Raw genomic sequence first — 24,435 nt, 5'->3', positions numbered from 1 at the left:
ACATGAATCAATAAATCCTCTTTAATACTGAAGCCAATCTATGTCATCCATTATTTGCATAAGAAAAAAAAACACTGAATATTAAAAGTAGGTGTTAAACTGAGATGTGGCTATGCATTCACCATTAATCATAAGGCTGTATTTTTGTGCTACATTAAACATGTAATTGGAAGAGACTTTTTTGAATATATTAAAAATTGGGGAGATTTTAGATTAGTGTTGCATATTATCACACTACATGGAATGTTGTTACTACTTCCAGATAATCAGTTACTGATAATCAGGGCATATATATTTAAAAATATTGGAATATATAGTATTAATAATGAACTACTTATGATCTGAAACAAATTAAAAATCATAATATGAAGAGGAGTGTAGGCTGAAGATTATGAACATGATGAGTTTTTAATTGGTCTCGGACATTCTGAACTAGCCCATCAGATAATGGACGATCCAGTCACTTATCTGAATCACATCATACAAATTGCTGCTTTTTTATCTGCTGGCCATCAGCATTCATTTTCAACCTTTCAATATATTTCAGCAATGAAAGCAGTATTCTTTCCCCTTTACAATTTTCCCATTCATTCATTCATTCAGCACATTTATTTAGCAACTCCTCTAAGCTGGGCAGTGAACTTAGGTAAAAAACACCCAATGTAATAAAAAAAATGTTTGGTGTCATAACAATGGATACAAGTATTAACACCAAGATCACATGATAATTTTTAATTACAAATTAATTACAACAAGGGAAAGAAGTACAACAATGAAGAAATATCAGAAGCTCACTTGAACTCATCTGGGTGCCAGGAAGATGAAGTGAATGTTTAATCTGAACTCAACAGATGAGTGATAGTTAACCAAGTAAAGAATATGCCAGTAACAATTAACCAGGTAAAGCAGTATGCTAGGAAGACATCCTGTTTGAAGCCCGTACTTGAAGTTTGTAAGGTAAGAAGGCACATGATTCATTTAAAAAAATGAAAAAAGGCCAGGGCAGAGAATGAGAGGGAGAATAGCACAATACGTCAAAAGCCACATCACAGAAACTTCAGAGGCCACTTTAAAGACTTTAGTCTTTGTCCAAGAACAACAAAAAGTCTTTGAAAAGTTTCTAGTAAGCAATGACAGGATCAGATTTGCATTTTAGAAACATCACTGTGTATACCAGTTAAAATGTGAAAAATCACTTGCAAACTAAGATGCATCTGCACTGATTCGGGAGAGATATCCCTGTAGCCTGGATGATGGCAGTGGAGATGGAAAATAATGAAGAAATTTGAGAGACAGAGAGGAATGGAACTGAGATTTTCAGAGTCGCTGGTTGTATGAAGAAAAATAGAGCATTATGTGACTTTCAAATCTGCTTAAACAACTGGAGGGGTAGTTGTATCATTCATTGAGAAAGTACACAGAGAAGAATGTTTTGGGGAATGGATTATGAATTCTATTTTAAATATGGTGACTTCCTAATATACAAATAGAGATGTTAGATAAAATAGGGATTCCAAAGATTCTGCATTGGAGACATAACTGTAAATGAGAAGTCAGTATTTTTATGTTAAAAAAAATCAAATACAAACTAGCTTGTGTAAATCTGTGTATGTACGTATCCTCTCTTCCTTTCTTTCCTTGCTTCTTCCCTTGCTCCTCCCTCCCTTCCTCCATCTGTCTGCCTATCTATCCATCCATCCATCCATCTGGATTCTATTGTCTTGCATTACTAGGAAGTCCACTTACAGTGGTGGCTTCACATAGCTCTTATCCTGAGGCTAAAATGATTTATTAGCCTCTTCCCAATTTAGAATTTGGGAGGGAAAGTAAATTAAATTAGTTTGAAAACTCTGTGGAAAGTGAGTTGAATGGCAGATGTCATTATTCTGAGAGTATCTCTGTTGATGCCACTTAGCTTCACCATATTTGATTTCTATGAATTAAATTCAATAAAACATGAGCTTGGCCACATACTGGACAAATCCATTTTAAGTAAGGCACTTTTCTGCTTTTGACATCTTAAACATGGAACTCACCCCCTCAACCCTATGTTTCATGACCCCTTCCTTACTATTCATCTTTTTCATCTACTTAATAAGAAATAATAGACTTGCTACAGTTTCAATGATGAAACCACTAATTTATTTACATGAACCCAGTCTAGTATCCTTCTCCTGGCTTTTCCAGGTGCTGTATTGGCACTCTGTGAGCAGTAATTTCAGGGATACTCTCAGCATTAAGCCAAAATTTCATACCTTCTTGACCTTTCATCAGGTCTAAACCTCACTTTCATCACATCACCCTTACCATTTTGCTTCTTGAGCCTTCCTGATGGTCTGAAAAGCACTGAGAAGGAAGTATATAAGATGATAGCAAAGGAGGAATGAAGGAGAAGGAGGAAAAATGAGACCGGTTCCACTCTGTATGGAGCACATAATGATATACATAAATTTCCCACGTGATTCTTGGAGGTCCTTGAAAAAGCTACTTCTTTATATACAAGGTATTTTTCTTTTATTCCAGAGACCTTTTGAATGAAGAGTCCTACATCACTTAACAAATGGAAGAGAGTATGTTGTAACAAATTTGGGAATCAGAAATTCATCACAGTATCAAATATTAGGTGAAAAAGATAGTGGGGAATTATAGATGAGAGAAAAATACAAGAGTTTTCCAAGACTCTGTAGCTTTTGTAACATATCCTCATGAGTGATTCTGCTTCAGATTTAATGTCCATTGTCCTTCACTGTCTCTAGATCTCAGACCCTCCTTTTCAAGACATTTGAATGGACTTGTCCTGAGAATCCTTGTCAGCATCTCAGTTTTTCTCTTTGCATTCCCTGCTTTCCTGGATCTTCAAATTTGCAAAGGTTGCAATACCTTAAAAAAAATTACAGTCTTAACTTGCTCCTATCCCCTACTGAGGGGTATCATATTTATTCTTTTTTGTTCACTTTCAAACTTGTTTTAATGGAGCACACTTTATACTTTTACTTCATCAATTCCTTATCTTTTTAAAGTCATCTCCCTTCTACTCTTTCTACAGACATTATTTGTCAAAGTAAGTAAATGCTGACATAATTTTTTTTGTGTGTACAGTTTTTGCCCTGTTTCCCTTTGGCCTCTCTGGAGCCCTTTCTTCTTGAAACTCCTTCTCTGGTTTCAGTTCTATTTGGTTTGGCACTTCTTTTCTGACACGTTTTCTTCCTTTCCATTTCTGGATTATATTTCCCCTGTTTCCACATACTCTAGAGGTTGACTTATTTTCTTCTCATCATTCATACTGAAGACTCTTTTTGGAGAAACATGATGACTATTCTAATGGTGATTGCTTACCCTACTCATAAAATAGTTCAAATTACAGCCACCAAGTGTACCACCACATATTTACACATGAAAAATCTAACACACACATAGAACACCTAGGTTCACAATATTGTTCAATTTAAAATTTATGATTGCTGTTGATTTAAGTCCAATAAACTGACTTTAAGTAAACTAGACTCAGGGCCCAGAAAAATAACTTCTATTCCTATGTATTATTACATGTCTATGGGACTGCCAGGAAGTTGGTTGAAGAGGCAGGGCCTGGAGGATGTAAATAGCATCACACGACCTTTTTGTGAATATAATACAAAAATTCAGCAACAATCTAGCCTTGGAGAATACTGTTTTTAATAAAAACACTGAGTTATGATTCAACTCAGAAAAAAAGTAAGCATTGATTGTAATCAGGTATAGTGTTAGAAATAATTATGTGTAGTAATAATATACAGGACAGCGGGCTACCTATCTAATTACTTATATGGAAACTAGTACCAGAGCATCAGTTATTCAACAACTGAAAATTGTTTGTGTACCATTCTTTTTTCTCTTTAAATCCTACTTATCCTTTAGAGACACATTCTGGCATTAATTACTCTGACACTTTACCCAATCCTCCCTTCTCTCTCAATAATGAATCAATTTTGTATACATCTGCTTGTGATGCTCTGCGTGTATGACTGTCGATGCAGTTATCTCTCATCACAGTTGGCCAGGTTATAGTCAGATTCTCACTTGTGTGTACCACCACCGATCTGTGATCCCCACAAATTAAAGGAGTGCTCTTTCCTTCCTTCTTCCTTTGCACCTTGACTCCCTGTGTCCATTCTCTTCTTTTTTTCTAGGTACTTTCCACACATCTGGTTCATTATAGCCGCTCAATAACTTACTGTGTTTAAATTGAATAGTCTTTTTTAATCAAGTGACATATTAGACAACCATTTCATATTGAGTGTTTTCAGTGATGTCAACTTCATCAGTATCTTAAATAGTTAATTTCCCAACTCTTAAACTAAAGCAAGAGTTTTCCTCCCAACTCATATAAGCATCATGCTATTAATAAAGTTTCTATCCTATTTTCAAGGTAATTTTCCTCCTAACAATTTATGACAATGAGTCATGGCTGCAATGCCACCACAGGTGGGTCTCAGGGGATCATTGCCCCCACAAGGCAATGCATTGATTTCACACTGTGGCTCATTAATGGTATTGTCAATGTCCCCATGAGGTATGGGGATTCGTGAATCCCTGATGTTGTCTGATTACTTGGCTTGCACTCTATTCCTTTACCAAGAAGTCCTTCCCACTAAATTGTCACCAGGAAAAACAGTGCCTAATGGCACATCATGTAAACTATGCACACAATTATCCTTTATTACCTAAGTATTTTATATCACACCTATTTATTTATTTAATTTTCCTTCCAGACATGTTAATACTTTTCTGGATATAATATGCTAAGCTATGCAGAGAATTACCAGAATGGGGTCTGTCAGTAGGATTGTCCTCAAACTCACTAATACCCACTTGAAATATCTTAAGTTTTATTATTTGGAAATTAGTTTATAGTTGCTAGTTTAAAATGCCCACAACTATAACCTTCCTTCATTTACAACATACCTATTCATGGTATCAAGTATTTCATTACAGCCTTGATTTAATTTTTAATGTTTTACTTCCCTTCACTACATGTACTTACACACATACATTCACAGGCATTTGCACACTCACATTCAGTGTCATATAGGCTGGACCATTTGGAAAGGTCTTGGATAACAAGTGAGAAGGGCAGTGTAATAGTTAAGATTATAGACCTGTAAAGTGAAGCTCCATAAAGATCTACTTTTCAGTACTGGACTTAAATAATGAAGAGTTAAACTCCTAGAATCAGATCATTGGGTATTTAAATAAATACCATAAAGGCACTAAATAGTGAATACAATTAAGTTTATATACTACCATCTACTTTTTATATAACCTCTTTCAATTTTATTTAAGTATACTTCATTTTATTCCCAACAGCTATAATTAAAGTACAAGTGGACAAAGAACAAGTTGTTTTCTGATGCTCAGGTGATAGGAAGCCTAGACAAGAACTCAGAATAATATTCTCCAAATTGCAGTACAAAACTTAATAGCATTAATAATATATTGGCCAAAAGTGTGACTTAATTTTTAATCAAGCCTACTTGATTTTGTAATTAAATATGGCCACTGAAAATTAATTTTTAAGGCACATAGAAAGATCCAACTAGAAAACTTTTCACTTACCCTGAGACTCTTTTTTCAGTTATATAGACAAATTGTCAAGGTACCAAAATTACCCAAATATTTTATTCACTAATCCCAAGCACTTCAAAGAGGAACACAATCTCTATACTTTATTTGCTCACCAAATGAGAGAATTATATTAATTATAGTATTCATAGATACATATTCACAGTAGAAAAAGAACTGTCATCAAATCAGAAAGATCTGAGATTTGATCTGAAAGATAAGAAGGATTTGATTCCAGCCACCTACTCAAGTTAGATTAGGCCTTGAACAATTAGCTCCCATGAAGTTCACCTTTATCATCAGCAAAATGTGAGACAAAAGCAGCCCCTCTGAATGGTTGTTGTTATAATTAATGTTAAAATACAAAAATCACTTATGTAAACTGACACTACATGCAAGGGAAACTACAAAAAGAAAATAAAAGTTTATAATGTATGCTCACAGCATCTAGCATGGTACATGGCACCTAACAGGTACTTGATCAGTATGTGTTGAATGAATGTGTACTAGGGACTGCTAACTGCAATACTGAAAGATAACTCAGTGTTTCAACACTTTTTGTCCATATGTAAAATCCAAACAATCCTCCTTATTTTTTTCAGCAAATATTTATCAAGTGCTACTTTCTAGTAGGCACTGTGTTAGGCTCTGGATACAGTGAATGAGTGTAACTTTCAGACAAGTTAGTAAAACAGATCTTTGAATAGGCAATTTCCATACACTGTGATGAGTGGCAGCGAAAGAGCAGTATGAATACATAGGAAGTATGCACGACCTAGTTTTGAGGAATTCATTTAAGACTTTTCAGAGAATGAGAGGTGCAAGTCTGTACAAAAACAGCATAAGAACTGAGGTAATACAAGCATGGTACAGATGGAGGGCACAGTTTAAACGTTAGAGAAAGCCTGGTTCATTATGGGCCTGTAGGGCTACAGTGAGGAACATGTATACTGAAAGTAGGCTTGCTAATTTTCTTCAGTCTGTAACACACTAACGTTTCTGGGTTCTGATCCTGGATAGTCCCTGGCACAATTGTTCTCAGTTGCATCTGGTCTCAGGTTTAGCAGATCACTTTTTGATCCCCAGCTCTGTTTTTCTTCTAGACACTTAGCTTTAAGGTCATGTGTATTCCTCCTAGAGTCTGACACCAGCCCACTACCCTTTCCTGGCTGTCTTCCTGTGCAGTGTTCTTGGCATGAAGACAAAGGTTTGTCTGGGGAGCACAGTGAAGCAGATGACCACCAGATACCATCCAGGACTAAGCTGGGGAGATATGAACGGTCCTGATGCCTTTAATATAGTGAAACAGTTTTCTGTTTTTTCCTTAATTAAGGAGATATGATTGAAGTTCCTTCTTTATGCCAGATACCACCACAGATACTGAGAAATCAAAAAACCTATACTTTAGGAGCTCATTATCCAGCTGGGTTAAAAAACACAAAAACAAAGGTAGTGCAGCAAGGGAGATGCTGATAAACTTTGTGCAAAGGTGTAGTTACACAGATATGATTCTTATCTTGCAGTCAATTTATTAATGCAGATAATAAGGGTATAGTTGAATATATATAATAATGTATATATTAGGCATCAGAGTGTTAGTATTTTATTTTATTTATGGTTAAATCAACCATTTCATATTACAGAATGGTTATAGAATATGAGAAGCTTGCTTGACTCCAATTTTCAGATATAAGAATAAGAATATTGGTTCTACCTCAATAGCTCATATTTTATTTTTTGAACAGAGATCAATCTGTTTTTTTGGTAGGAGAGAAACTCCATCATTGTGGGAAGGCATATTATAAACCCTGAACAAAGAAAGTGAAACTGTCACAATTTGCAAATGACATGATACTATATATAGAAAACCCTAAAGCCTCCACCAAAAAACTATTCAAATAAATGAATTTAGTTAAGTCACAGGATACAAAATTAACTGCAGAAATAGGCTGCATTTTATATACTAACTATAAGCTCTCAGGAAGAATAGTTAGAAAATAATCCCATTTATAATTTCATCAAAAATATAAAATACCTAGGAATAAATATAACCAAGGAGGTATAAGACCTGTACCCTGAAAACTATAGATGGTGAAACAACTAAAATGAATAACACGGCTTGCCGTGCAGGAGCTGTCTCTCTAGTCACGGAGATACCAGCTGTTCTGAAGCGATAAGGTAAAGGGCTTTTCCAACACAGGATGGGGCTAAGAGTGAGAGGGATCATAGGAGGTTTCCAGGCCAGAGGGACAACCTGAATTGAACCTTAAAAGCAAATTCTACAATCATTGAATTCACATTCAAAATTGACCTCATATCTTTCTCAGCTCAGCAATTTGGGTTAGTTTTACAGATGGAATTTACATATGTGGAATCTGGAAGAGAACCAATTTGAAACCAGCATATAGACAAGTTTATTTAAACTGATATGTGAAGGTTGTCGAGCACATAGAGGACCTCACCCTTTTGTTTCTTTAAATGAGTTGTGACCACTTGAAGAGAGGGCTGAAACTGCCATGCAGGTGTGTAGGCTGCATAGGGTGATGGGGTGGAAGGGGAGGGGCTGAGGAGAGGAGTCCAGAAGGTGACGTAGGACAGCATATTACATTTCTAGTAAAGCTAGAATGAGCAGCAGGGTAAAGTTCCTCATTCAAATACCTTTTACTATGACCATAGTTTTATTTTTTCTCCATTACTGGGGAAAGAATCATAGTTTAACACATTTTAATTATTGTGCTTATTCATGTACTCATTTTTCTGTATTCCCAAGAATAATGTGTAGATGTGTCAGAATTCTCATGTTTGCTATTTCAAGAAAATTATAGTTACTTTGCTTGTAAGAAGTAAGAAGACCCAGTAGTGACCTTCTCATTAGAAGTAAGAAATGCTGTCCATGCAGTCAAAGCAATTGGAAATATGGTAGAAAGAATTCCAACTACAGCCATCATTTCAATCATTATCTCTTCGTTAATGACTGTTTTGTACCTCTTGACCCTATTCCTCAGCTCAACATCTGGACTTATTTCCTATACTTACTTGTCATCTTGTGTTTCCTAACACTGTTGATAGATGTTATCACCCACCCAGGTATTTAAGCCAGAAATTTAGGAGTTATCCACAGTTTCTACTTTCTCTTACACTGTCTTTCCTATGAGCTTTCTTATGAATCCCCAATAAACATGCATTTTTTCAGTTCAAAGTCTGTCATTCTATCATAAACATCCCTCAGACAAGTCTCTCCCCATAGCTAAGGCTATTACACAGGCTACAGTCTATTCCCATTGTTTCACAATGAACTGATTATGATGTCACTGATGATATCATCCTCCCACTTGAGGCAGCTGCCTCTGAGCAGCAGAGTAAAGTTCCTTACTCAGCATAGTCTCTTCATAATCTGGCCCAGCTCTTCCTCAGTCCCTATCTGCTCTCACAGAGGAATTCCTCCTGACGAATACTGTGCTCTGGAAACACTGGAAGCTCTGCACCGTGTTCTTTTGTCTCCAGGTAACTCCTGCAAAAGCCCTCAATGTTCCTCTCAAACCTGGTCTCTTTTAGGAAGTCCTAGATCCCAGGCCGATTAGAGACCTTGTCCTCTCCTAACACCCTTAGCTCATAGTCTAGGTACTTCCGTAATTTCTTGGCTGATCTGTCCTTCACTACAGACTCCTTAAAGATGAGTGAAAATGTAATGATCTCTGTCTCTAGCACCTCCAACTGGGTTTTGCACAGTGTAAGAGCTCTTTGACTGTATTAAGGCATGAACACATGAAGGGATGAATGAGTAAATTGATGAACTGGATTATGATTTGCTATAGAATGATATTCACATAAAGTTATACTGAATGAACAGAGCTCAACCTTCATGCAAGGCCCTTAAGACATTCAAAAGCCCTGTCATTGCTGTTCTCTGTGACCTCTAATGAGTCACTTAGTCTCTCATCTGTAAAGTTTAATTAGTGCTTTGGCAATAAGTGCAAGCTCTTAAAATGCTAGGTGTTGAATTCATTGCTTCAGAAACACTGTCACACTCATATTCATTCAGAATTGAATTATAAGATATGCAACAATAGCCTATTTCCGATTAAAAATGCTAGGTTCCCTCTTGCCTGAAATAGACTTAATGGCAGCCAGCCCCCAGCTGCTCCTGAAGATGCCTCTGCTTCAAATATGGTGTCTTCGTATTTCTGAGATGCGGCGTCACATAGTTCCAGGGCACCCTTTCATGACGGAAGCACCTGGGGCCAGTGCAGGATGAGTAATCAGAGGGAACAGGAGGGGCAGACAGGCAAGTCTCCTAACTGGCACAGTTGATAGGCCAGCAATTTTACAGTTTCTCCGCTGGGCCTGAATCATCGCACTGAGTGGTCTACTGCAAAGGAGAGAAAATCGGAGTTTGTATTTTCCTACAGCTTTTAACCAACTGGGGAATTAAGGAAAGTGAAAAAGAAAAAAGTTTAAAGCTACACACAGGATGATATGACATAGAAACAATTCAACTCAGCGAACATCTTTGTGAGGTCCTGCCATTTACAAAACACTACATTAGGTTCTGCGGGAGGTACCCTGATAAATGGATGAGGCAAAGCTCCAAGCCTCTGCAGCTTCACATAAGTAGCCGTAGAACGCATCACCAATATAACTGAACCTGTTATGAAGGTTAGTAGGGAAATACAAAGTGTTGTGGGGATAGGGAAGGGAAAAGGGACTTGGGAAAAGCTTTTAGGAGGGAGTAGAATCTAGGGGTCTGGGCAGCATCCCAAACTGTACCTCTCATTCCTGCCCAATTCTGAAAAAAATTGAGAAATAAAGAGTAATAATATCAGGTCAAGTATTGCCATAATTCCTGATAACACCAAGCTGGGAGACTAGTCTAATAGATAGTCAAGTGGACTGTTAAAGCTGATCCCTGAAACCTGACAGATTTACCTCCTACCAGGCTAGCCCTGGACCAGACACACCTCTCCACACAGACAGGCTGCGCACACACGACTGAGGAGCCAGGATGGCTCTTTCTCTAAAAGAAGGGTTATTCCTCACGGAAGAAAGGTAAAGATGAGTTGAGTCTGTTATCCTTCCCAACCTTACCAGTCAGAGAAGTCACTCTTCCTCCTCAGAGACAAACCCAGAGCCACACTAAGCAAGCTCCCTCTGAGGAGGAAAATGTTATGATTGGAGAATAAATACTCCCAGCATGTGATAGGACCTGACTGATGAGGAGAGGGGAGGACTTTTCAGGCAGGGGAACAGCTGAACATGAACTGTGTAGGTGAGCCCTGATGAGATGGGATTCTGGAATGATTAAGAACACTCTGTGGAGTAAAACAGACATAGGTTAGTCCTAGTTCTTGATCTAAACAAGTCATCTGAGTTCTCTGACCCTTGGTCTCCTCATCTTTGAGTTGGGGATAATAATCCATTTCACAGAACTCTGAATAGTAGCTGTGATCATTTCTACTACCAGAGTGACTGGACAAGGGGGTACAATAATCAGACAGCTTCCTTCACAAAGTGATTTTGGGACTTTGAGTTTTATTAAGTAATCTGATTTTTCAGTTTGGTGAAATCAAATTCCTGCATATTGGGGTTTTTTTGAAGTGAATTGGCTCTATTAAGCACATTTAGTCCATGATATTTCTGTAGTGTGTTAGCATAGGAAGACTTCATATGGCTTTGTGGAGCAAGAGAGAACCTTACAGCACAAAAAAGTATAGAGGTGAGTGCAAGGATGTGACAGTTTAAGTAAAGTGGTGTAAATAAACATAAAGACTGCTAAAGGGCTTAAGGGTGGAAAGAACATTGGGCATAATTTCATCTCCACTTTCACCCTTCTTATAGCATCTAACTTTTTTGATGAGACCGGGCTAAGGAGCGTGAACAAGCTTTAAACTGAACCTAGAAGGCTTCAGGGTCCTACATGCTTTTAAATGCAGGATTGAATAGTCAGAAGACCATCGTGATCACACAGCTGAAGATTATTCAGAAATGTACTTTCATGATCTGTTACAAAGAAATGCTATGGGTATATTTATTTTATTATATAAAAGTGAGTGTTTATGGCTATTGAATCATCTTAGGCTTTGGTTACAGGTGACGAAAGGGAAAGAGAAACTATTTCTCCTGCATATGAATATGCTAGAATGCTAAAGGGAGGGCATCCATCATGCAGTTTTTTAGAAGACTGCATGACAAACCAGGATCTTCAAATGGAAATGTTTTTAAGCTTCCTGATGAAGTACCTGCACTTGAATGAGCTCTGAACTTAACCACATAAACCTTGGCCTTGTGCCAGTTTAATGAGAGATGAGTTATGGGTCTGGATCAAAGGCTACCAAGTAATGAGGAGGAATTTATTTGCAGCCATCTAGGTGTGACATCTGATAAGGAGAAAGAAGACAGCAATGAGCTTGCATGCCTCTTAATTTCAGAAATGTATTTTCAGAAGGAAGCCAAAGGACTTGCCTGATTGCAATTTAACAGCTTTGAAAAATGATTATGTAACATGGAGGAATGAATTTTATTTAAAAAATGTATATAGTTCACTGATGTTGAACAAACTACTGCTTGACCACTTCTTAGCACAGCCATCTTCCAGCTATGTATTTACCATGTTTCTACAAAGCAGCTGTCCTTGGTTTCTGAAACAAAATACTGAGATTCACTAAGGAGAAACTTTTCACACAAGACCATATTTCTGTTTTGTGTGATCATATTACTGTTTTGAAAGGCCCCCGGTAGGCATTTTTAGGAAGTAACTATAACACTGTTTTTGAGGAATTCCTGCAGATCTCAAGTAATTCTCTCTCTCCCATTATCAAAGAAGCATTGATTGGAGTCTAACATGGTGACTTAAATTACACTTGCTGTTAATATTTGAAATTTCATGGTGGGGTTTGTGTTCTCTAATTACAATGGTCCTGAAAAAATACTTATAGTTTTGTTTTCAAGGGATCAACACATATCTTTGGTAGTTGTGTTACTATGATAAGAATGACAGATGATTTGGATATGAAACTACTTTTCATTATTTCCACTTAGGTGGGATGTGTGTTTTAGTGAAATGGTCACCTATAAGGCAGCACTTGGGCTTTCCAACTCAAACACACCTAGATTTGATTATGATATTTGATATTTGATAATGGAGTCTTGCCAGGAAAATTGTGGAGCATTTTTGAGCTTCAGTTTATTCCTTAGTAAAAGGAGTTTTATAAAGGTATCTACTTCACAGAATGATTGCAAAGATAAAATGGGATAATGTATGTAAAGCTGGCACAATATTTGACAAGCAGTAAGCCTTCAATATGTATTTGGAATTATTATACTTGATCACATTTGAAAAAGAAAATAGAAGAGAACTTTGAACTTCATCAGACTTATCCTTAAACTCCGGAGAAGATTATGGTTGAATTTCATGCCATATGACTGTGTAATTTTAAAAGACTTTCTGGAGAAGGTGAGACTGTTTTTCCGTGTATGTGATTTTCCTTTAAAATATTTCTCCTTCTAAGCCTGCCAGCTGCAACTGCAGCCCTTTTTCTCTTTTCCATTATTTCTAGATTGGCTCAGGAGCTGATTTAGCATATAATTGATGTCTCATGTATATACAGTATGTAGTGTATATAATTGCTATAAATAGTATGCTTATAAAATGCTCATCATGGAATCAACTCTGAAGTCAGCAGTTCTCTTTCACATGCAGCTGCATCCAAATGACTCTGTCCCTGGGGAAGGAAATATTTTATTTTCCTCACCAGGCTCCGTGAACCCAGGAACGTGAAGAGGAGATGAGAGGAGGCAGTTTTTCTCTGAAGGAAAGCTTGTCTTCTGGACAATAATGCCACGGCAACCCTTGTGTTTGGTGCTGTCATTAAGGATTGATGTGCTTTTGTATAGGTTCCCAGATGAGCATTTATATTTAGTGATTCCCTGTGAGGAGAGAACAGCACTTTGCAAGTGCCCACTCAATACTTATTTGTTAGCAGTAAAATACAACAAATGGATGACCATAGCAGCCGTATAAAGTCATGCTCCCTATCTTTGCGTGGTGAAACGTGCAAGTGAAACAATAGGGTACACTATACCATAAAAGTTTGTAGGTATTTTGCCTCTAATCCATAGGCGGCATAAATGCCATGTGAATTTGAATTTATATGGATAAAGCCTGCCCAGAAAATACATGCAAATTGTAAGTCAGTGTAAAAGTGCTTTTGTCTGGACAGAGGTTTCATAACTCACCACTTTCTTTCAGGAACAATTCAAAAATGAAGAGCCATATTAAAGACCGGAGCTCTAAATTCATAGGATTTTCTTCATATGCAAGTAAGCTCACTAAATATTTAATCACATTCTGCTTGGAAAGGTTCGTATGTGTGTATCTTGGCACTACTTCCATTCAGTTATGCTAACCAAAAACCTAGGAAATCATCCTAGACATCTCCCATATGTAATCTAGCATCAAGTGCTGTTGATTTTACTGAGAACTTTTCGAATCCATCCACCAGAACCCCCAGCTTTCCCAGCTGGATATAGTCCATGCTATTATTATCTTCCATCAGAACAAGTGCAAAAGCCCCAACTCATTCACTACAGGGCAGTTACAGTCTGACCCTAGTTTAGCCCTGCAGTCCCTCTATGCTGCACACTCCTATTTGTTTTCTCCACTGTCACAGAATAACCTTTAACTTTTTCATATGTGCCATGGCCTCTTCTGCCAGAGGGTCTCAGCAAGTACCGTTCCCTCTGTCTTGAATACTTCCTTATATTTCTGTCATCCAGTTAACACCACTAGTGCTTCAGATCTCTGTGTTGGTGACATTACCCTTGCAAAATCTTCCATGACCTCCATGATTAAGTCAGTTCCACTATCATGCACATTCATGGAACCACATGTCTCTATTTCCGACCACTTATCACAACTGTAAGTTTTAATATGCTTTGTGGTTATTTGATAAATGTGAATCCATCCAGTTATACTGCAGGCTCTGTGAAAGCAAATACTCTTAACTCTTGCATTTTCACAGTTTGGCATTGTGTTTGGTATAGAGGAGGCATCGATAAGTATTTGCTGAATGAATGAATGGTCTCTTGTACTGAAATATCAAGTTCTTAGAAATAGATTATACATGTACAATGGAATGAACAAATGAAAGGATTTCTAAACATGTGCCTTATGATCAAATGCTCTCTTCATTCACTTTCTAACTGTATGCTCTTGGGTCCTTCTGAGCCTCCAGGTTCTAGAAAGAGTTACAATCTATTAGTAGGAACTATTCTTATTTCAAGTTTACAGATGCAGAAAGGTGAGGCTTAGTAACAACAAATAGGTAAACCATTCCTCCTATGTGTTAGTTTTCTATTCTGACAAATGAAAGCTTTGGATTCGTTGTACTCTAATGATCATTCTTAATTATGTCTAAGAGATTTTGGGATGACAGTTTGGCAGTTTGAGATAGTATATTATCTACATTCATCAAGTTATTTATAGTTTTAAGAGAAATTTTGACAGGTGGATAGAAACAAGCTCTGGACATGACTTTTCACTGAAGCATCTTTTTTGAAAATTGTATGGAAAAAAACTCATCATGGAATCAGACCTCAAGCAAGGTTGACAGTAATGAAACTGCCCTCCCTTCCCTGACGTCAGCTCTGTCAGTATTATCCTTGAAAATATATTCTTCAGTTGCTGTAAGGTGCCATGAAGATTACTCTCCAGGACCAAGGCATTCATTCATTCAGCTGCCTAGAATGTTGAGTGCTGACAACTCACAACTTAGCTCCTCTCCAGAAAGCCACCTCAGCCAAAGTATGTAGGGAGCTACCTCACCCTAAGTACTCAACATCCCTGGGAGAAGCCTGCTCCCAAAGACTGGTGGATAGGGTCATTCAAAGGCTGACCCTCTTACTTCAAATGAGGACAGCTCTGCAGAGAGAAGCAGCACTCCATGGTAAGAGGAAAAAGGGGTATTTTGGACCAAGTGTAAGGCCAGTGAGTACTAGTGTGCAGCATAAATAGAGTGACCAGATCCCAAGTGATGCACCACTGTTAAATCTAATTTCCCAAGTGCTAATACCTACAGCTGCATGGGGAGTCACCTAGGACCCAATGACAGAGGAGAAAAAAACTAAGCTTTAATAATAAATGAGCTAATGCAGTGGTACAAAGCAAAACTGGGCTATTGCTATACCACCGACAACCAGAGGTAGGCCCTGAAAAATGACAGAGAAAATATTCTCCCGATGGGCAGAGTATCAGTGGATATAAACTTTATGTGGGAAGAAAAGTGTTCTAATTAGAATAAATGTGGATTATTACACAGTGGTGAACACAAGGTTGATCAAGTGTCAGCAAGAAAAAAAAGGAAAGGAAATCAGCAGCAATGGTCTGGTGAAAATCCCTGTGTATGAAACTATGGGAGAGTCTACCGTGTGGAGAGCTCTGCGTTGTAAAAGTTCATCAGAGAGCAGCCACCACAGAGGAGGCATCAAGTGGCACTGGATATTAGTCCTTCTATCGCATGGCCACACCACTGCTGGCAAAATAGCTACTGGCTACGCGTGGACCTAATAGCATGGGCTCTCATTCTCCAGGATTGATCTAGTTACGGGCAATTTCCAAAGTTTAAATTATAAACAACAAAAACCAAGGTCAAGTCCCTACCATGGGAGGATTACTTAAGGAGACCACCCAGCCACTTGGTGGAATGTTGTCTTTATGGTACTTCTTCCACACTGAAAGGGAGAACATTTTATCACTGATATCAACAACTATGCCACGTATAGATTTACCTTTCCTTCCCAGAGGTCCTTAGCTACAACCACTAAATGATGGCTTGTAGAGGGTTTGATCTACTAACATAAGATCGTGTATAATGTTGAGCCCAGAACTCAATGATTGGCTGAACAGGTGAGGCAGTAGCCACAAAACCATGAGATTCTCTCATCCAATCACATACTGCACTTTTTAGAAACTGCCAGCCTTATGCATTAATCGTACGGAATTTGAAGGCATCACTAAGACAGAAGTTGTGCACAATGGCCTGCAAGGATGGATGCCATTCTCTAAGATTCAGTAAACATCCTTAATCAATGACATGGTGCTGTGTCCCTAGTAGGAAAAGTATGGTGGCTTAGGATCTAAGCAATTGAACTATGAATAGCCTCACTTTCCATGTGTCTAAGTGTCTCATTTTGAATGTCCGTGCTTTTCCTCCCAGCCCATCTAGGTTTTATGGCTCCAGAGGGCCTGGATCCCAAAGAGGTTATGCTTCCTAGAGGAAATGCTATGAGTATTCCCATAACATTTTAGCTTGAGCTTCCACTTAGTCCATTCTAGGATGAAAAGACCGACAAACAATAAAAGGAACTGCCTTCTTCGCATGGATAATAGACGCGATCATCAGGAGGAGGAAGAGCAGCTGATAAATAAATTCCAGTGAAAAATATGACCGACACTGGGGTGGACTGCTGGAGTGCCCTTTGTTACATCCTTGCCTCATCTTGACAGAAAATTCACAAGCACAGTGTCCATGGACTATGATGGACCTAGTGACCAGGAGCTCAGACGCCTCAGGTGTAATGCTCTGGATGACAATCAACAGGTAAGACATCAAGACAAGCATAGGCAAGGGAGCTTGCCAAGTGCGGGGGAAATCTAGGATTGGTCATAGAGGAAGGAGAGAATGACGGTAGTGTCAGGTCAGGACTCAAAACCAGCTTCAGAGGTGCAGAATGCAGTTTGTTCAAACAATTCTTCGTTTGTATGTCTCTGATTAGAAAAAAATACGGAACAAAATCTTGGAGCAGCTATTTCCAGTAAAGTAAACTCAGTACATGAAGGTGGACTACAGTCCCTTTATGTGGGAAGAAAAGTAGTCTAAGTAGAATAAACACGTATTATTGGACAGTTTTGAACAGATAGTTGTTAGGGGTCTGATAAGAAAAAGGAAAGGCCTGTGTATGAATCTATGGAAGGGGCAAACGTGTGGAGCACTCTGCATTGTAAAAGTTCATCAGAGAGCACCCACCACAGAGCAGGTAACAAGCGGCACTGGATAACAGCCATTATATGGCATGGCCACCCCTCTGGTGGCATAAGTAGCTAGTGGCTATGCATGGATGTGGTAGCATGGGCTCTCATTCTCCATAATTTCCAAAGATTAAATTATGCACAAGAAGGACCAAGGTCAAGTTCCCACTACGGGAGGATCACTTAAGGAGACCACCCAGACAGTTGGATTAAATGTTATCTTTCTGGTTCTTCTTCCACCCTGAAAGGGGGAACATTTTATCAGTGATATCAACACCTACTCCATGCATACATTTACCATTCCTTCACACAGGGCCTTAGCTGCTTCCACCCAGTGATGGGTTTTAGAGGGTGTGATCTATTAACATAGGATTGTGCATACTGCTGAGACCAGGCACTCACTGATTGGCTAATGAGGAGAGGCTGTGGACACATAACCATAATACTCTATCATCCTATTACATGATGTACTTACCACAACGTGCCAGAATTATGCAATAATGGTACGGAATAATGAAAGCATCATTGAGGCATAAGAGTGGGCAAAATGGCCTACAAGAATGGATGCCTTTCTTTAAGATTCAGGAACTATGCAATGCAGCGATGAGGAGCCTGACTGTCCATGACTCTAAGTGTATCATTTGGAATGATTGTGCTTTTTGTACCTGCCCATCAATGTTTTCTGCCTCCAGACATACTGGCTACAAAGAGGTTATGCTTCCAGGAGGAAATGCTGTGAGTATTCCCATAAAATTTTAGCATTCGCTTCCACTCAGTCTCTTCCAGGAGGAAAAGACTCACAAGCAAAAAAAGGAAACGCCTTCGTCGCATGGATAATGGAGCCAATATTGAGGAAGACGAATAGCAGCTGATACACAAATTCAAGTGAAAAATATGATTGTCATATGGGTAGACTACTGCAGTGCCGCTGGCCTATCATTTCCCTTGCACACATTTCCATTTCCTACCCACACGGCCTTAGCTGCTTCCACTCAATGATGGCTTTTAGAGGCTGTGGTCTACTAACATAGGATTGTGCATAATGTTGAGACCAGGCACTAAATGATTGGCTGAAGCGAAGAGCCTGTGGACACATAACCATGACACTCTCTCATCGTATCACATGATGCAAATGCCAGAAAATGCCAGATGTACGCAATAATCATACAGAATTATGAAGTCATCCCTGAGGTGTAAGATTATGCACAATGGCCTGCAAGGATGGATGCCTTTCACTAAGATTCAGTAAATGTCTTTAATCAGCGACATGGTGCTGTGTCTCTAACACGTAAAATACATTGGCTCAGGAACTATGCAAAGGAGCGATGAGGAGCCCACTGTCCATGACTCTAAGTTTTGAATGTTTGTACTTTTCCTCCCTGCCCATCCTCGTTGTATGGCTCCAAAGGTCTGGTTCCCAAAGAGGATATGCTTCCAGGAGGAAATGCTGTGAGTATTCCCATAACATTCTAGCTTTCGCTTCCACTCAGTCTCTTCAGGAGGAAAAGATTGACAAGCAAAAAAAACGAACCGCCGTCTTCACATGGATAAGGGAATCGAACTTGAGGAGGAGGAATAGCGGCTGATATACAAATTCAAGTGAAATATATGATCGTCACCTGGGTAAACTACTGGAGTTCCGTTGGCCTATCCTTTCCCTTGCATACATTTACCTTTCCTTCCCACAGGGCCTTAGCTGCTTCCTCTCAACGATGGCTTTTAGAGGGATGATCTACTAACATACGATTCTGTGTAAATTTGACACCAGGTCCTAACTGATTGGCTGAAGCGGAGAGGCTGTGGACACATAACCATGACCATCTCTGATCCTATAACATTATGCATTGCCAGAAACTGGCACACTTGGCGCAATAATGGTACAGAATTATGTAGCCAACACTAAGGCATAAGATTGTGCACAATGGCCTGCAAGGAAGGATGCCTTTCTCTCAGATTCAGTAAATGTCCTTAATCAGTGATGTGGTCCTGTGTCTCTAACAGGTAAAATACATTGGCTCAGAAACTATGCAAAGGAACAATGAGGAGCCCCACTGTCCATGACTCTAAGTTTTGCATGTTTGTACTTTTCCTCCCTGCCCATCCTTGTTGTATGGCTCCAGAGGTCTGGTTCCCAAAGAGGATATGCTTCCAGGAGGAAATGCTGTGAGTATTCCCATAACATTTTAGCTTTCGCTTCCACTCAGTCTCTTCCAAGAGGAAAAGACTGAGAAGGAAAAAAAGGAACCGCCTTCTTCGCATGTATAATGGGTCCAATTTTGAGGATGTGGAATAGCAGCTGATATACACTACTGGAGTGCCTTTGGCCTATCCTTTCCCTTGTATACATTTACCTTTCCTGCCCACAGCACTTTAGCTGCTTCGACTCAATGATGGCCTTTAGAGGGTGTGATCTGGTAACATAGTATCTTGCATAATGTTGATACCAGGTACAAACTGATTGGGTGAAGGGGAGAGGCTGTGGACACATTTCCATGACACTCTCTCGTCCTATCACATGATACAGTAGCCAGAACATGCCAGACTTACAGAATTATGAAGTCTTCACTGAGGAATAAGATTATGCACAATGGCCTGCTAGGATGGACGCATTTCTCTAAGATTCAGTAAATATCCTTAATCAATGACGTGGTGCTGTGTCTCTAACAGGTAAACTACACTTGCTCAGTAAGTATGCAATGGAGCGATGAGGAGCCCACTCTCCATGACTCTAAGTGTCTCATTTTGAATGTTTGTGCTGTTCCTCCCAGCCCATCTAGGTTTTATGGCTCCAGAGCTCCTGGTTCCCAAAGAGGATATACTTCCGTGAGAAAATGCTGTGAGTATTCCCATAACATTTTAGCTTTTGCTTTCACTCAGTCTCTTCCAGGAGGAAAAGAGTGACAAGCAAAAAAAAAGGAACCGCCTTCCTCACATGGATAACGGACTCGAACTTGAGGAGGAGGAATAGGGGCTGATATACAAATTCAAGTGAAATATATGATCGTCACATGGGTAAAGTACTGGAGTGCCTTTGGCCTATCCTTTCCCTTGCATACATTTACCTTTCCTTCCCACAGGACCTTAGCTGCTTCGACTCAGTGATGGCTTTTAGAAGGTGTGATCTACTAACATAGATCGTGGATAATGTTGAGCATAGGCACTCAGTGTTTCGCCGAAGAAGAGAAGCTGTGGCCACATAAGTGTGATATTCTCTCAACCTATGACATGCTGCAATTGGCAGAACCTGCCAGAATTACCGAATAACGGTACGGAATTATGAAGGCATCACTGAGGCTTAAGATTGTGCACAATTGCTTGCTAGGATGGATGCCTTTCTGTAACATTCAGTAAATGTCCTTAATCAATGACGTGCTGCTGTGTCTCTAACAGGTAAAATACACTGGCTCAGGAACTATGCAAAGGAGCGTTGAGGAGCCCCACTGTCCATGACTCTAACTTTTGAATGTTTGTAATTTTCCTCCCTGCCCATCCTCGTTGTATGGCTCCAGAGGTCTGGTTCCCATAGAGGATATGCTTCCAGGAGGAAATGCTGTGAGTATTCCCATAACATTTTAGCTTTTGCTTTCACTCAGTCTCTTCCACATGGAAAAGCCTGACAAGCAAAAAAAGGAACCCCCTTCTTTGCGTGTATAATGGATCCAATTTTGAGGATTAGGAATAGCAGCTGATACACAAATTCAAGTGAAAAACATGATTGTCATATGGGTAGATTACTGGGGTGCCTTTGGCCTTTCCTTTCCATTGCATACATTTACCATTCCTTCCCACAGGGCCTTAGCAGCTTCCTCTCAACGATGGCTTTTAGAGGGAGTCATCTACTAACATACGATTGTGCGTAATTTTAAGACCAGGTACTAACTGATTGGCTGAAGTGGAGAGGCTGTGGACACATAACCATGACCATCTCTCATGCTATCAGATGACGCATTGCCAGAAACTGCCACACTTACGCAATAATGTTACAGAACTATGAAGCCAACACTTAGGCATAAGATTGTGCACAATGGCCTGAAAGGATGGATGCCTTTCTCTAAGATTCAGTAAATGTCTTTAATCAGCAACATGGTGCTCTGTCTCTAACAGGTAAAATACTTTGGCTCAGGAAGTATGCAATGGAGCGATAAGGAGCCCACTCTCCATGACTCTTAGTGTCTCATTTTGAATGTTTGTGCTTTTCCTCCCAGCCCATCTAGGTTGTATGGCTCCAGACCTCCTGGTTCCCAAAGAGGATATACTTCCGTGAGGAAATGCTGTGAGTATTCCCATAACATTTTATCTTTTGCTTTCACTCAGTCTCTTCCAGGAGGAAAAGATTGACAAGGCAAAAACAGGAACCGCCGTCTTCACATGGATAACAGACTCGAACATGAGGAGGAGTAATAGCGGCTGATATACCAATTCAAGTCTAATATATGATCGTCACATGGGTAAAGTACTGGAGTGCCGATGGCCTATGATTTCCCTTGCATACATTTACCTTTCCTTCCAACAGCGCTTTAGCTACTTCCACTCAATGATGGCCTTTAGAGGGTATTGTCTGGTACCATAGGATCGGGAAAAATGTTGATACCAGGTATAAACTGATTGGGTGAAGAGGAGCGGCACATTTCCATGACACTGTCTCCTCCTATCACACGATGCAGTAGCCAGAATGTCCCAGACTTACAGAATTATGAAGTCATCACTGAGGTATAAGATTGTGCACAATGGCCCGCAAGGCTGGATGCCTTTCTCAAGGATTCAGTCTATGTCCTTAATCAATGACGTGGTGCTGTGTCTCTAACAGGTAAAATACATTGGCTCAGGAAGTATGCAATGGAGTGATGAGGAGCCCACTCTCCATGACTCTTAGTGTCTCATTTTGAATGTTTGTGCTTTTCCTCCCAGCCCATCTAGGTTTTATAGCTCCAGAGGTGCTGGTTCCCAAAGAGGATATACTTCCGTGAGGAAATGCTGTGAATATTCCCATAACATTTTAGCTGTCGCTTTCACTCAGTCTCTTCCAGGAGGAAAAGACTGACAAGCCAAAAAAAGGAACCGCCTTCTTCACATGGATAACGGACTCGAACACGACGAGGAGGAAAAGCGACTTATATGCCAATTCAAGTGTAATATATGATCGTCACATGGGTAAACTACTGGAGTACCGTTGGCCTATCCTTTCCCTTGCATACATTTACCATTCCTTCCCACAGTGCCTTAGCGAATTGGACTCAATGATGTCTTTTAGACGGTGTGATCTACTAACATAAGATCGTGGATAATGTTGAGCATAGGCACTCAGTGTTTCGCTGAAGAGGAGAGGCTGTGCCACATAAGTGTGATACTCTCTCAACCTATCACAAGCTGCAATTACCAGAACCTGCCACGATTACACAATAATGGTACGGAATTATGAAGGCATCACTGAGGCATAAGATTGTGCACAATGGCCTGCAAGGATGGATGCCTTTCTCTATGATTCAGTAAATGTCCTTAATCAATGACGTGGTGCTGTGTCTCTAACACGTAAAATACATTGGCTCAGGAAGTATGGAATGGAGCGATGAGGAGCCCCACTCTACATGACTCTAAGTGTCTCATTTTGAATGTTTGTGCTTTTCCTCCCAGCCCATCTAGGTTTTATGGCTCCAGAGGTCCTGGGTCCCAAAGAGGATATCCTTACGTGAGGATATGCTGTGAGTACTCCCATAACATTTTAGTTTTTGCTTTCACTCAGTCTCTTCCAGGAGGAAAAGATTGACAAGCAAAAAAAAGGAATCGCCTTCCTAACATGGATAACGGACTTGAACTTGAGGAGGAGGAATAGCGGCTGATATACAAATTCAAGTGAAATACATGATCGTCACATGGGTAAAGTACTGGAGTGCCTTTCGCCTATCCTTTCCCTTGCATACATTTACATTTCCTTCCCACAGTGCATTAGCTGCTTCGACTCAATGACGGCTTTTAGAGGGTGTGATCTACTAACATAGGATCGTGGGTAATGTTGAGCATAGGCACTCAGTGTTTCAAGGAAGAAGAGAGGCTGTGGCCACTTAAGTGTGATATTCTCTCAACCTATCACATGCTGCAATTGACAGAACCTGCCACAATTACAGAATAATGGTACACAATTATGAAGGCATCACTGAGGCATAAGATTGTGCACAATGGCCTGCAAGGATGGATGCCTTTCTCTAACATTCAGTCAATGTCCTTCATCAATGACGTGATGCTGTGTCTCTAACAGGTAAAATACATTGCCTCAGCAACTATGCAAAGGAGTGATGAAGAGCCCCAGTGTCCATGACTGTAAGTTTTGAATGTTTGCACTTTTCCTCCCTGACCATCCTCGTTGTATGGCTCCAGAGGTCTGGTTCCCAGAAAGGATATGCTTCCGGGAGGAAATGCTGTGTGTATTCCCATAACATTTTAGCTTTTGCTTTCACTCAGGCTCTTCCAGGAGGAAAACATTGACAAGCAAAAAAAAGGAACCGCCTTCTTCACATGGATAACAGACTAGAACTTGAGGAGGACAAATAGCGGCTCATAAACAAATTCAAGTGAAATATGTAATCGTCACATGGGTAAAGTACTGGTGTGCCGTTGGCCTCTCCTTTCCCTTGTGTACATTTACCTTTCCTTCCAACAGCGCTTTAGCTGCTTCCACTCAATGACGGCCTTTCGAGGGTGTGATCTGGTACCACAGGATCGTGCACAATGTTGATACCAGGTATAAACTGATTGGGTGAAGAGGAGCGGCACATTGCCATGACACTGTCTCGTCCTATCACATGATGCAGTAGCCA

At 39.7% G+C, this 24,435-nt stretch overlaps 1 protein-coding gene and 1 long non-coding RNA gene across 5 annotated transcripts in view; one reads left to right on the top strand and one right to left on the bottom strand.

Annotated features, from left to right (window-relative positions):
* The window catches only part of GRM5 (glutamate metabotropic receptor 5), a 487,023-nt gene that overhangs the window by 140,112 nt on the left and 322,476 nt on the right, over positions 1-24,435 (bottom strand). The window lies entirely within an intron of this gene.
* On the top strand, positions 8,949-20,427 carry LOC140844354 (uncharacterized). Of its 2 annotated transcripts, XR_012122502.1 has the most exons (4): positions 8,956-9,105; positions 13,847-13,917; positions 16,812-17,195; positions 18,400-20,426. It is a non-coding gene; the product is annotated as an uncharacterized lncRNA (long non-coding RNA). The 2 variants fall into 2 exon arrangements; XR_012122501.1 differs by having other exon boundaries at positions 8,949-9,105; positions 16,812-20,427.

The sequence above is a fragment of the Manis javanica genome, chromosome 11 (assembly GCF_040802235.1).
Source record: "Manis javanica isolate MJ-LG chromosome 11, MJ_LKY, whole genome shotgun sequence".
NCBI lineage: Eukaryota > Metazoa > Chordata > Mammalia > Pholidota > Manidae > Manis > Manis javanica.
Note: the sequence above shows the minus strand (reverse complement) of the source record. Positions and strands in the feature narration are given on the sequence as shown.